The sequence below is a fragment of the Moschus berezovskii genome, chromosome 20 (assembly GCF_049115385.1).
Source record: "Moschus berezovskii isolate FMDL1 chromosome 20, NW_MosBer_1.0, whole genome shotgun sequence".
Classification (NCBI taxonomy): Eukaryota; Metazoa; Chordata; class Mammalia; order Artiodactyla; family Moschidae; genus Moschus; species Moschus berezovskii.
This window is the reverse complement of record NC_142479.1, coordinates 37998802-38010225: the sequence shown is the minus strand read 5'-3', so window position 1 is coordinate 38010225 and position 11424 is coordinate 37998802. Positions and strand designations below refer to the sequence as shown.

Sequence of the window (11424 nt, the reverse complement as noted above, 5' to 3'; positions counted from 1 at the left end):
TTGGACTGTGAAGAAAGCTGATCGCCGAAGAATTGACGCTTTCGAACTGTGGTGTTGGTGAAGATTCTTGAGAGTCCCTTGGACTTCAAGGAGATCCTACCAGTCCATTCTAAAGGGGATCAGTCCTGGGTGTTCATTGGAAGCTGCTGCTGCTGCTGCTGCTAAGTCACTTCAGTCTTGTCCGACTCTGTGTTCATTGGAAGGACTGATGCTAAAGCTGAAGCTCCAATACTTTGGCCACCTCATGCGACGAATTGACTCACTGGAAAAGACTTTGATGCTGGAGGGATTGGGGGCAGGAGGAGAAGGGGATGACAGAGAATGAGATGGCTGGATGGCATCACCGACTCTATGGACATGAGTTTGAGTGAACTCCGGGAGTTGGTGATGGACAGGGAGGCCTGGCGTGCTGTGATTCATGGGGTTGCAAAGAGTCAGACAAGACTGAGCTACTGAACTGAACTGAACTGAAGAGTTTTTAAAATCACAAATGGATGCTGAATGTTATCGAATACTTTTGTGATTCTTTTGGTATGATTGTACAATATTTTCTTCTACATCTGCTAATATGTTGAGTAATACCAACAGATTTCCTCATACTGAGTTTCTTTGTCTTTCTGGGATAGCAAGAAGTCATATTTTATATTCTGCTGGAATGGATTTGTCTCTGTTTTATTTAGGATTTCTAAAAATTCATATTAATAACTAAGTTTTAAGTGTGATTTTTTTGGGTCTATCTTTGGTAGTAAGATCACACCAACCTTATGAGCTGAGAAGATAGTCCCCCATCTCCCAGTTCTCTGAAATGTTTTGTGTAAAATAGGAATTACCTATCTCTTGAAGGTTTTCTGAAACTTGGTTCTGTAACTGGGCTTGGTATCTTTGGGAAGATGGAGAAGTTTTTGACTAATCTATTACATATATATATATATATAAAATATTTTAGAGATTTTTTGGTTTATTCAATTTTTAAAGTTTTTCTTTTTTTTTTTTGCTACTTGAAGGACTTTTATTTTTTATTTTATTATTTTTTCTTTCTTTCTTTTTTTAATTGGAGGCAAATTACTTTACATTAATATATTGGTTGGTTTTGCCATACATTGACACGAATCTGCCCCGGGTGTACGTGTGTTTCCCCTCTTGAACCCCCCTCCCACCTCCCTCTTCCCCATATCCTCCCTCCAGGTCATCCCCGTGCACCAGCCCCAAGCATCCTGTATCAGGCGTCGAACCTGGACTGGTGATTCATTTCACATTTGCTAATATACATGCTACAATGCCATTCTCTCAAATCATCCCACCTTCACCCTCTCCCACAGAGTCCCAAAGACTGTTCTATACACCTATGTCTCTTTTGCTGTCTCGTATATAGGGTTAAGGTTCAGTTCAGTTCAGTTCAGTCGCTCAGTCGTGTCCGACTCTCCGCGACCCCATGAATCACAGCACGCCAGGCCTCCCTGTCCATCACCAACTCCCGGAGTTCACTCAAACTCATGTCCACAGAATCGGTGATGCCATCCAGCCATCTCATTCTCCGTCGTCCCCTTCTCCTCCCGCCCCCAACCTTTCCCAGCATCAGAGTCTTTTCCAGTGAGTCAACTCGTCGCATGAGGTGGCCAAAGTATTGCAGTTTCAGCTTTAGCATCAGTAAATTCCATATATATGCGTTAGTATACTGTATTGATGTTTTTCTTTCAGGCTGACTTCACTCTGTATAATAGGCTCCAATTTCATCCACCTCATTAGAACTGATTCAAATGCATTGTTTTTGATGGCTGAAAAATACTCCATTGTGTATATGTACCAAAGCTTTCTTATCCATTCATCTGCAGATGGACATCTAGGTTGCTTCCATGTCCTCGCTATTATAAACAGTGCTGCAATGAACATTGGAGTACATGTGTCTCTTTCAATTCTGGTTTCCTCGGTGTGTACGCCCAGGAGTGTGATTGCATGACAATCATATGGATCATATGGCAGTTCTATTTCCAGTTTTTTGAGGAATCTCCACACTGTTCTCCATAGTGGCTGTACTAGTTTGCATTCCCACCAACAGTGTAAGAGGGTTCCCTTTTCTCCACACCCTCTCCAGCATTTATTGCATGTAGACTTTTGGATAGCAGCCATTCTGACTGGTGTGAAATGGTACCTCATTGTGGTTTTGATTTGCATTTCTCTAATTATGAGGGATGTTGAGCATTTTTTCATGTGTTTGTTAGCCATCTTTATGTCTTCTTTGGAGAAACGTCTGTTTAGTTCTTTGGCCCATTTTTTGATGGGGTCGTTTATTTTTCTGGAATTGAGCTGCAGGAGCTGCTTGTATATTTTGGAGATTAATTCTTTGTCAGTTGTTTCATTTGCTATTAATTTCTCCCATTCTGAAGGCTGCCTTTTCACCTTGCTTATAGTTTCCTTTGCTGTGCAGAAGCTTTTGATTTTAACTAGGTCCCATTTGTTTATTTTTGCTTTTATTTCCAATATTCTGGGAGGTGGGTCATGGAGGATCCTGCTGTGATTTATGTCAGAGAGTGTTTTGCCTATGTTCTCCTCTAGGAGTTTTATGGTTTCTGGTCTTACATTTAGATCTTTAATCCATTTTGAGCTTATTTTTGTGTATGGTGTTAGGAAGTGATCTAGTTTCATTCTTTTACAAGTGGCTGACCAGTTTTCCCAGCACCACTTGCTGAAGAGACTGTCTTTTCTCCATTTTATATTCTTGCCTCCTTTGTCAAAGATAAGGTGTCCATAGGTGCGTGGGTTTATCTCTGGGCTTTCTATTTTGTTCCATTGATCTATATTTCTGTCTTTATGCCAGTACCATACTGTCTTGATGACTGTGGCTTTGTAGTAGAGCCTAATTTCTGTTTTTATAGAAAATTGTCCATGTCATCATTGTCATGAAGTTGGTCATAGGCTTTTTGTGTGATTTCAAATCTTTATTGTATCTTTTTTCCCCTTGTTTGAAATCTATTTTGTTAATACTTTAGTTTTAAGTTTTTTTCTTTTTTTTTTTTATTGGAGGCTAATTATTTTACAATATTATATTGGTTGGTTCTGCCATACATTGACATGAATCCGCCCCGAGTGTACATGAGTTCCCCTTCCTGAACCCCCCTCCCTCCTCCCTCCTCCCTTTATCCTCCCTCTGGGTCATCCCTGCACACCAGCCCCGAGCATCCTGTAACATGCATCAACCCTGAACTGGTGATTCGTTTCACATATGACAACATACATGTTTCAATGCCATTCTCCCAAACCATCCCACCCTCACCCTCTCCCACAGAGTCCCAAAGACTGTTCTATACATCTGTGTCTCTTTTGCTGTCTCGTATACAGGGTTATCATTTGCATCTTTCTAAATTCCATATATATGCGTTAGTATACTGTATTGGTGTTTTTCTTTCTGGCTTACTTCACTCTGTATGATAGGCTCCAGTTTCATCCACCTCATTAGAACTGATTCAAATGCATTCTTTTTAATGGCTGAGTAATACTCCATTGTGTATATGTACCAAAGCTTTCTTATCCATTCATCTGCAGATGGGCATCTAGGTTGCTTCCATGTCCTGGCTATTATAAACAGTGCTGCAATGAACATTGGAGTACATGTGTCTCTTTCAATTCCGGTTTCCTCGGTGTGTATGCCTAGGAGTGCGATTGCTGGATCATATGGCAGTTCTATTTCCAGTTTTTTGAGGAATCTCCACACTGTTCTCCATAGTGGCTGTACTAGTTTGCATTCCCACCAATAGTGTAAGAGGGTTCCCTTTTCTCCACACCCTCTCCAGCATTTATTGCATGTAGACTTTTGGATAGCAGCCATTCTGACTGGTGTGAAATGGTACCTCATTGTGGTTTTGATTTGCATTTCTCTAATTATGAGGGATGTTGAGCATTTTTTCATGTGTTTGTTAGCCATCTTTATGTCTTCTTTGGAGAAATGTCTGTTTAGTTCTTTGGCCCATTTTTTGATTGGGTCATTTATTTTTCTGGAATTGAGCTGCAGGAGCTGCTTGTATATTTTGGAGATTAATCCTTTATCAGTTGCTTCGTTTGCTATTATTTTCTCCCATTCTGAAGGCTGTCTTTTCAAAGTTTTAAGTTTTGATTTAATCATCTCTAATACTTTCTCTGGGTCTTCCCAGGTGGGTCAGTGATAAAGAATCCACCTGCCAAACAGGAGATGTGGGTTTGATCCCTGAGTTGGGAAGATCCCCTGGAAAGGAAATGATAATCCACTCCAGTATTCTTGCCTGGGAAATCCCATGGGCAGAGAAGTCTGGCAGGCTACAGTCCATGGGGTCACAAAGAATTGGACATGATTTAGTGACTAAGCAACACCAACAATACTTTATTTCACTAAATTTTCCTGTCATCTTTACTCCTTCCTTTATTCTACTTCCTAGCTTCCTGAGTTAGACAAGCAACTTATTTACTTTGTAAAATTTTAACTTTTAAATTTGAAGAAAAGCATTTATTTTTTTTGGCTACTCCATGTGGCTTGTGGGATCTTGGGTCCCTGACCAGGGATGGAACCTGGGCCCCCTGCAGTGGAAGTGCAGAGTCCTAACCACTGGACTGCTAGGGAATTAATATACTTTTAATCTTTCTTGGTTTTTAATAAATACACTGAAAGATAAATTTTCCCTCTAGATATGATTTAAATCATGTCCCACAAATTTAACATGACGTATAGTCACTGTCCCTGGTGGCTCAGAGGTTAAAGCGTCTGCCTGGAATGCAGGAGACCCAGGTTTGATCCCTGGGTTGGGAGGAAGATCCCCTGGAGAAGGAAATGGCAACCCACTCCAGTACTCTTGCCTGGAGAATCCCATGGCGGGAGAAGTCTGGTGGGCTACAGTCCATGAGGTCGCAAAGAGTCGGACATGACTGAGCGACTTCACAACACAACATAGTCACTGTCAGGAGAAGACAATGGCAACCCACTCCAGTACTCTTGCCCGGAAAATCCCATGGGTGGAGGAGCCTGGTAGGCTGTAGTCCACGGGGTCGCGAAGAGTCGGATACGACTGAGTGACTTCACTTTCACTTTTCACTTTCATGCATTGGAGAAGAAAATGGCAGCCCACTCCAGTGTTCTTGCCTGGAGAATCCCAGAGACGGCGGAGCCTGGTGGGCTACCATCTATGGGGTTGCACAGAGTCGGACACGACTGAAGTGACTTAGTAGCAGCAGCAGCAGCAGCATAGTCACTGTCATTTGCTTTTAAATATTTCATAAATTTCTATTGTCAATTTCTTTTTAATCCATTTTGTTCAGGAGTGTGTTTTTTCTTTTCTAAATGCATTTTAAAACTGCTTTCACTGTTGAATTCAAATATAATTGCACTGATTGGAGAACAGTCTGTGTGACATGGGTTCTTTCCAATTTGTCAATACTGTCTTTGTGACCTAGTGCATAGTCAATTTTTATAATGTGCTTGGTGTGCCTAAAAAGAATGAATATTCCATGCTTACTGGGAGCAGGTTTCTAGATTTATCTATTAGATCAATATTTTAATTATGTGGTTCAAATAATCAATATCCTTACTGTGTGACCTATTTTTTTTCTGGGGAGGTACACTCAACTCTTCTGTGATTGGATATTTGTCATCAATACTGTCTAGTAACTCTTCCAGGTTTTACTTTATGTATTTTGAGACAAGATACTTAGATGCATAGAAGTTCATGATTATCCTGTTTCTTTGGTGGAATGTGTTCTTTTTAAAATCATTATGCATTGTGTATTGTCGTCTTCATTTTTCTATTTTGCTTCAAATTTTGTCTCATTTTAGTATTGATATATTAGCTCTCTTTTACTTTTTCCTTGGTGTTTTTTTTTTTTTGTTGTTGTTGCTTTATTTTAGATTTTCTCTATCACTTGTAAGCAATGTGTAATTGGATTAAAAAATTCTTAATATATAGTAACAGATGAGTTGGATCTACTAACTTTTTTATGGTGATTACTAGCATACTATGTATATCATCTTATTTCATTTTTTTTTTTACTTATATGTTTCTACTTTTCTATTTATTCATTAGACTGTGCCAGGTCACTCGTTTATTTATTTATTTATTTGGCCATGCCATGTCTTAGCTGTGGCATGTGGGATCTTTAGTTGTGGCATGTAGGATCTAGTGCCCTGCCCAGGGATCAAACCCAGGTTCTCTGCATTGACAGCACAGAGTCTGAGCCACTGGACCATCAGGGAAGTTCCTATTTTTCTACTTTTCAGCTGTCATTAGATTGATAAAGTTTTCTTCTTCCATTTCTCCCTACTCCTGCTAGTCTGGAAACTGTAAATTGTATTACTATTCTTTTAGCAATGACCTTTATATTTCTAGTGTTTCTCTTGCTATTAATTTTTCTGAAATAGTCAAAGTTGTTCATTATTTCTATTTTTCTTCAGATAAGACCTTAGCATGCTTTACCCACAGAATCTCTAAATCTGTTGAAGATTCAGGGGGATCTTCCTGACCCAGGGATTGAACCTGGGTCTTCTGAATGGCAAGAGGATTCTTTACTATCTGAGCCACCAGGGAAGCCCATAGATGTTAAAATATAGTAATTATATTATAACTGATTAGCATTATTTAGCAATTAATTAAATGTCTGAGCATATTGTACCAATTTCCAATTTCACCTTTGTTTCTTGCATGACACTTTTCCCCTTTGATTTCTCTTTTCTTCTTGCTAAAGTACTATTTTTGTCACTTCTTTGAGTTAGTTTCCTTGTGGGGTAAACATTTAGTCTTTTATGTTTGATAATGTCTTGATTTAACTTTCAATCTTTTATTAAAACCTTTTTTTTTTTTTACAGTATTGACTTATTTATTCATTCACTATTCTCCTTTTTGTTTTCCCTTGGCCATGGGCATGTGGGATGTTAGTTCTCTGACTAGGGATTTAACCCAAGTCCACTGCATTGAAAATGCTGAATCTTAACCACTGGACTACCAGGGAAGTCCCTGACTTTCAGTCTTGAATGATAGTTTAGCTTGGGACATAATTCTAGACTGCCTCTTATTTTTGCTTAGACCTTTGAAAATTTAGTTCCATCACCTTCTGTCCTTTAGTGTGGTGATGAGAAACCTGAAGTCTTTGTTTTATTTTTGAATCTGATAATTTTTTTAGAATGACTTTTTCTTTATCCTCAATGTTTTTTAGTTTCACTACGTATATAATTAGATGTAGCTTAAAAAACTTTATTCTATTTAGCCCTCAGTATGCAGAGTGAAAAGATTGGCTTGAAGCTCAACATTCAGAAAACAAAGATCATGGCATCTGGTCCCATCACTTCATGGGAAATAGATGGAAAAACAGTGGAAACAGTGTCAGACTTTATTTTTTTGGGCTCCAAAATCACTGCAGATGCTGATTGCAGCCATGAAATTAAAAGACGCTTGCTCCTTGGAAGGAAAGTTATGACCAACCTTGATAGTATATTAAAAAGCAGAGACATTACTTTGTTAACCAAGGTCCATCTAGTCAAGGCAATGGTTTTTCCCGTGGTCATGTATGGATGTGAGAGTTGGACTGTGAAGAAGGCTGATCGCCGAAGAATCGATGCTTTTGAACTATGGTGTTGGAGAAGACTCTTGAGAGTCCCTTGGACTGCAAGGAGATCCAACCAGTCCATCCTAAGGGAGATCAATCCTGGATGTTCATTGGAGAGACTGATGCTAAAGCTGAAACTGCAATACTTTGGCCACCTCATGCGACGAGTTGACTCACTGGAAAAGACTCTGATGCTGGGAAAGGTTGGGGGCGGGAGGAGAAGGGGACAACAGAGAATGAGATGGCTGGATGGCATCACCGACTCTGTGGACATGAGTTTGAGTGAACTCCGGGAGTTGGTGATGGACAGGGAGGCCTGGCATGCTGTGATGCATGGGGTCGCAAAGAGTTGGACACGACTGAGTGACTGAACTGAACTGAACTGATGCATGTTCCATTTGAGGACCCATTTTTCTTCAATTCTGGAAAATCCTTACCCCTTATCTCTTTGAAAATTGCTTCCTTACAATGCCTTCTATTCTTTTTTTTGGAACTCTCATTAGACACATGTTTGAGCCAGTTTTTAATAGTTCTTTAATATTTTTATTTCTTTAATCTGAGTTGTGGTCTGAGTTATTATAATAGCATCATCATTCAATGTATTCATTCTCTCTTTAACTTTATCCACTAATATTGATCACTTCTATTGAAAAAAAATTAAATGCCTATTTTGTGTACAGCATTTCTAACAGGTTCTTCTTTTTAAATACCTCTGACATTACTTCATTTCTGCTTGTTTTTGTTTCACAGTTTCTTAATGTTATGATTCATGTTATTTCTTCTTTTATCTGTCACAGGTCCCAAATAATCAGAATAATGATTTTCTCATGGCTCTATTATTCTACTTTGCTCTGGGGTGAATTAGCCTCCTGCATATTGGCTTTGCTGGCTTTTTTTTTTAGTGCTAGACTTCTCCATGTCTTTTGGAACTTAGCTTTTAAGAAATATCTTGAATGGGGCTCCCTTCCACCCGCCTCAGTGCCATATCCCTCTTTTGTAGTCATCTCCAACCCCTTCACTGAGGCCTCCATCTAAGGGTCTTCTCTCATTTGGGTGGTTGAGGCTCCTAATCTTTGTGGAGATAGAAGGGGTTGCAGATCCACGAGCCTGGATGGCTTGACCAGGTCCTGGCTGTGAGGTTGCTTCTTCCCACTCCCATTTTTCTAATCACAGACTTCCTGAAAACCCTAACATAAACTAGAGTACATTGCAGTTTGTTTTCTAATTCTGTTCTGTGGTAGGAAAACCCCATGCCAGGCCAGTGAGCCTGGATCAGAATCCCTACCTCCTGCATTTTTAATCCCTTGTACCCAACAAGATAGAGTTCCCAGCAACCTCTGTCTACCTCTTGGCCCCAACCCCATCAGATCTGCAACTTTTCCAGCCTTTTCTCTTTGTTCTTGTCTACTGTATCTAGTCCAGAGGGATATCTATCTTGCTTTTGAAAGTGGTTATGACTTTTCAGTTCTCACTATTTATATTTTATCTATGAGTGCCATGTGTTGGGATCAGAGGAAGAGCTCACAGCATGAACTTTGAGTGCCATCCTGACCGGCAGACTCTTTTAGTCTTGGAACCACTTTTAGCTTCTTTTTTTCAAACAAGGTATTATTACTTGCAACCTAAAACATCCTAACTGATAGAAGCACCCTTCTCATAAGATTGTTTTGAAGATTACATGACATTTTCCCAATACAAACTCTCTGAGCAATGTCCAACACAGAGAAAAGCTCGATAAAAAGCAGCTATTACATTTAAAAAAACATTAATTTATTTACTTGGCTATGCCAGGTCTTAGTTGCCATGATCTTCATTACAGCATGTGGGTTCTTTAGCTGCTGCACATGGACTCTTAGTGGTGGCAAATGTGGGATCTAGTTCTCTAACCAGGGATTGAACCTGCACTCTCTGCATTGGGAGCCCAGAGTCTTAGTTCCTGGACCACCAGGGAAGTCTCCAAAGAAGCTATTACTTTTATGGTTTAATTGTCTGCCTTTCCCCACATGCTTCTGCTCACTCTGGGTTCCGCCCAGTGAAACCTGTGTAAAGAGTATTTTATTGGATTGTGTCTGCCCTTGATCATATGGATATTCTTCTGTCAAACACACCGGTTTTCTTTCTCTCTCTTCCACTATCTTTAATAAGATCTAATAAGATCTTTTATGTTTCCTCTTTTAGAAATAAGATTTCCTCCAACTTTTAAATGATAGCTTGGAAAAATCACTTGACTAAGAGTCCCAAGTCATTAATTAAAGTCCCACTCATGACCGGACAGGACCTTGGGGAAATCTCTCATCTCTAAGCCCCAGTTCCCTCACAGCCAAATGGGGTGATGACTGTTCAGTGCAAGATTTTCCTGAGATAATGGAGGTGAAGCTCTTGGCAAACTTTAAAATCTGTGCAAATTTGAGGAAAAATAATTATGTTCACCTTTATTAAATATTACATCATATTATTTAACTTTCACAACAATGCTCTCCAGAAGAACTCTTTTTATTCTTATTTTCACAAGAGGCTTAGAAAAGAATAGTGACTTGATGAGACTATATAGTAATATATATACAAATACATTATAAATTATATAGATAGATAGATAGATAAATACATTACAAATCTTGGGCTTCCTGGTAAAGAATCCACCTGCAATGCGGGAGACCTGGGTTTGATCCCTGGGTTGGGAAGACTACCTGGAGAAGGACATGGTAACCCACTCCAGTGTTCTTGCCTGGAGAATCCCCATGGACAGAGGAGCCTGGCAGGTTATAGTCCATGGGGTCGCAAAGAGTTGGACACGAAAGAGTGACTAAGCATAACACACACAAATACACTGCAAATTATATAGTTATATAAATATGTATATATATATATATATATGGGCTTCCCTGGTGGCTCAGTGGTAAAGAACCCACCTGCCAATTCAGGAGACCTGGGTTCTATCCCTGGGTCGAGAAGATCCCCTGGAGAAGGAAATGGTTACACACTCCAGTATTCTTGCCTGGGAAATCCCATGGACAGAGAAGCCTGAAGGGCTGCAGTCCCCTGGGTTGCAAAAGGGGTTGGACACGGCTTAGCAACTAAACAACAACAAACTATATATAAAATGTAGTGTCTGAACAAGATTTTAGGGTGGTTCTTCTCCCAAATCATCACAGACCTTGGAGAGAGGGTGTGAGGGACTTTGAGTGGGATGTCTGTCTGCTTGGATCCAGGGTCTGAGGACTGGTGGCTTTGGAGAGGGACATGGCTCCCCAAGTGCTGGGGGCTGAAAGCCCATGGGGGATTGAGGTGGTTGCCATCTGCCATCTCTGAATTCTGCCTGCAAACACTCTTCCTGCTTCTCCCGGGATTGCTATGGAAACCTGGACAAAGCCTTTCTCTCCGTGCTCAGCTTTACTGGGTGTTTTCCCTCCTGGCCTCAAAGCTTACAAATCATTCTTTCCTGCGTGCAGATCAGGTGATTCTCCTGGGCCCTGTCTGGGCAGGGTGACTGACAAGTCAATTTGGTCAGACAGTTGCTAGTGCTATTTTCCTATTGAACTGGGCTCCTTATTTGGGTTCCTGGAGAACTGGGTTTGAGTTGGGACTGGGACCAGGAAGGCTGCGGAGGGGATCCCCAGAGAGCCTTCTTTTTCCCAGGAGACACTGAGAGAAAGGTGAGAATCTAAATCCCCAGGTCTGAAACAGGGAGCTGGAGGTATGCTGAGATGGGGCCGGTGACATTCCCATTTTACAGATGACTCCTGGGCATCAGGGAGCTGAGTTGCTTTACCCAAAACCACAAGACTTGAGTGGCAGAACCAGGACTCCACTTAAAGGCTTGGCACTGGGCATGCCACTCTTTCTGCTGCTTAAGTCAAGGGAGAAATG

The 11424-nt window shown here is 40.5% G+C and overlaps 1 non-coding gene across 1 annotated transcript; it reads left to right on the top strand.

The window, feature by feature from the left end:
• Positions 1-4702: 4702 nt before the first annotated feature.
• On the top strand, positions 4703-4774 carry TRNAS-GGA (transfer RNA serine (anticodon GGA)). Its single transcript has one exon. It is a non-coding gene; the product is annotated as a tRNA-Ser (tRNA).
• Positions 4775-11424: the final 6650 nt, after the last annotated feature.